Source organism: Muntiacus reevesi, chromosome 16, assembly GCF_963930625.1.
Source record: "Muntiacus reevesi chromosome 16, mMunRee1.1, whole genome shotgun sequence".
Classification (NCBI taxonomy): Eukaryota; Metazoa; Chordata; class Mammalia; order Artiodactyla; family Cervidae; genus Muntiacus; species Muntiacus reevesi.
Window position 1 is genome coordinate 48,023,568 of NC_089264.1, and position 3,462 is coordinate 48,027,029.

Consider the following 3,462-nt stretch of genomic DNA (forward strand, 5'->3'; position numbering starts at 1 on the left):
GTTCTTTTTTATTTATTTGTTTATTACGCATTTTTATTTGTATTACTATATCCCAGGTGGCACTGGTGGTAAAGAACACATTGGCCAAAGCAGGAGATGTAAAAGACATGGGTTCAATCCCTGAGTCAGAAAGATCCCCTGGAGAAAGGCATGGCTATCCACTCCATCATTCTTGCCTGGAGAATTCCATGGACAGAGGAGCCTGGTGGGCTACAGTCCATGGGGTCGCAAAGAGTAGGACACGACCAAAGTGACTTAACACACACACATATACACACATACACACACACATATACTTAAGATATATGTAGTATATCTTATTTAAGAGAGCACCAAAAGGACTGTAGGGTTTAGCTTTGTTCTTTGTCTTTATAAAGGCCAAGAGAATAAAGCTTGTCAAATATGTCCCTGCCTATAGAAGAATTTGCTAAAATTTAACTCATTTGTAACCAAAGAGGTTCTTTCTTTATATACAGCCTGTCATTCAAGCTTAGAATCACAATGATGACTGCAAGCCAACTTTAAATTCCACAAGAAGATGAACTTCAATATTTAGCATAGAAGATAATAGTATTTTTAAAATTGCTAAGAACATAGTACATCATGTATTTGTCAATAAATAATTGGTTAAGTTCAAACAGAACTGAAATTCCAGCTGAGTTATTTTAACCTTAAAACATGATACTGTTGAAGTGCTGCACTCAATATGCCAGCAAATTTGGAAGCTCAACAAGTGGTCAAAGAACTGGGAAAGGTCAGTTTTCATTCCAATCGCAAAGAAGGGCAATGCCAAAGAATGTTCAAACTGTTGTACAATTGTGATCATACATGCTAGCAAGATAATGCTCAAAATCCTTCAAGCTAGGCTTCAACAGTACATGAACTGAGAACTTCCAGATGTACAAGCTGGATTTAGAAAAGGTAGAGGAACCAGAGATCAAATTGCCAACATGTGTTGGATCATAGAAGAAAACAAAAGAATTCCAGAAAAACATTTGCTTCTGTTTCGCTGACTATACTAAAGCCTTTGACTGTGTGGATCAAACTGTGGAAAATTCTTAAAGAAATGGGAATACCAGACCACCTCACCTGCCTCCTGAGAAACATGTATGCAGGTCAGGAAGCAACAGTTAGAACTGGACATGGAACAATGGACTGATTCTAAATTGGGAAAGGACTATGTCAAGGCTGTATATTTTCATCCTGCTTTGTTTATATCCAAATTTGGGCTGGATAACTCACAAGGTGGAATCAAGATTGCCAGGAGAAATATCAACAACCTCAGATATACAGATGACACCACTCTTACGGCAAAAGTGAAAGAGAACTAAGGAAAAACCTGGGTTAAAACTCAACAATCAAAAGACTAATATCCAGTCCCATCACCTCATGGCAAATTGATGGGGAAAAAAGTGGAAACAGTGACAGATTCTTTTCTTGGCCTCCAAAATTACCGTGGATGATGACTGCAGACATAGAATTAAACGATGCTTATTCCTAGGAAGGAAAGCTGTGACAAACCTGGACAATGCATTAAACGGCAAAGACATATCTTTGCTGACAAAGGTCCTTCTAGTCAAAGCCATGGTTTTTCCAGTAATCATGTACGAATGTGAGAGCTTGACCATCAAGAAGGCTGAGTCTGGAAGAATTGATGCTTTTGAATTTGTGGTGCTCGAAAAGACTCTTGAGAGTTCCTTGGACTGGAAGGAGATCAAACTAGTCAATCCTAAAGGAAATCAACCTTGAGTATTGATTGATGCTGAAGCTGAATCTCCAATAATTTGGCCATCTGATGCGAAGAACCAACCCATTGGAAAAGACTGATGCTGAGAAAGATTGAGAGCAGGATGAGGAGGGCGCAACAGAGGAAGAGGTTGCTAGAAAGCATCAGCAACTCCATGGATATGAGTTTGAGCACACTCTGGGAGATGGTAAAGAACAGGGAGGCCTGGAGTTCTGCAGTCCATGGGATTGCAGAGTCAGATAGGACTTAGTGACTGAATAACAACAAAAACAGAACTGACCTCATAAGGACTGGAACCCAATTTTAAGTGTTTGTTTTACTGCTAATTAATCCTCATGGCTCCAGATTAGTAAGTCTCACTACCATGTATGTCTTGGGTAAAGGCAGTGACAGTGGTATGATGGTCACTGTGATATGCCTGTATGTATGTAGAAACAGCTAACTCACATATTAGACAAGCAAATATCCCTGGTAACCCTTGATCTTAGCTGAGAGATCAGAATATAAGGTGGATTGTGCCACAGGAGATATGTTCAATTTTCTGATTCAAGTCTACTGGGAGCTGACTGTCAATTTGGAAAGTATAGAATGTAACTTTGATTTCATATCCTAGAGTTTTGCATTGATTTAGCAGATTTTTTTTTCTTTTTATTAAATACCCTTTGTCAAGAAAAATTACTTTCTAGATTTTAAAAATTTAGATGATATCTTATCAGGGACATCAGTACTCTCAGGGAATAAAGTCCTTAAGAGCATTTTGGTTGTGTTTTTAATTTTCCACTTCCACACACAGCAGGATGCAAGATGCAATTTGTTGGTTTTTGCATCTTTTTTTTTTTTTTTTTTGGGTTATTTTTAATGAGTTGGATTTTGATAATTCTTTGGAAACCACTAGCTTTGTTCATAGTGATGCTTCCTAAGGCCCACCTGACTTCTCACTCCAGGGTGTCTGGCTCTAGGTGAGTGATCACACCACTGTGATTATCTGGGTCCTGAAGATATTTTTTGTCAACTCCTTTGTGTATTCTTGCCACCTCTTCTTAATATCTTCTGTTTCTGTTACGTCCCTACCATTTCTGTCCTTTATTGAGCTCATCTTTGCAAAAATGTTCTCTTGGCATCTCTAATTTTCTTGAAGATAGCTCTAGTCTTTCCCATTCTATTGTTTTCCTCTATTTCTTTGCATTGATCTCTGAGGAAGGCTTTCTTATCTCTCCTTGCTATTCTTTGGAACTCTGCATTCAAATGGGTATATGTTTCCTTTTCCCCTTTGCTTTCCACTTCCCTTCTTTTCACAGCTATTTGTCAGGCCTCCTCAGACAGCCATTTTGCTTTTTTGCATTTCTTTTTCTTGGGGATGTCTTGATTCCTGTCTCCTGTAAAATGTCATGAACCTCCATTCATAGTTCATTAGGCACTCTGTTGATCAGATCTAGTCCCATAAATCTATTTCTTACTTCCACTGTATAATTGTAAGGGATTTGGTTTAGGTCACATCTCAATGGCCTAGTGGTTTTCTCCACTTTCTTCAATTTCAGTCTGAATTTGGCAATAAGGAGTTCATGATCTGAGCCATAGTCAGTTCCCGGTCTTGTTTTTGCTGACTGTATAGAGTTTCTCCATCTTTGGCTACAAAGAATACAATCAATCTGATTTCCGTGTCGACCATCTGGTGAAGTCCATGTATAGAATCTTCTCTTGTGTTGTTGGAAGAT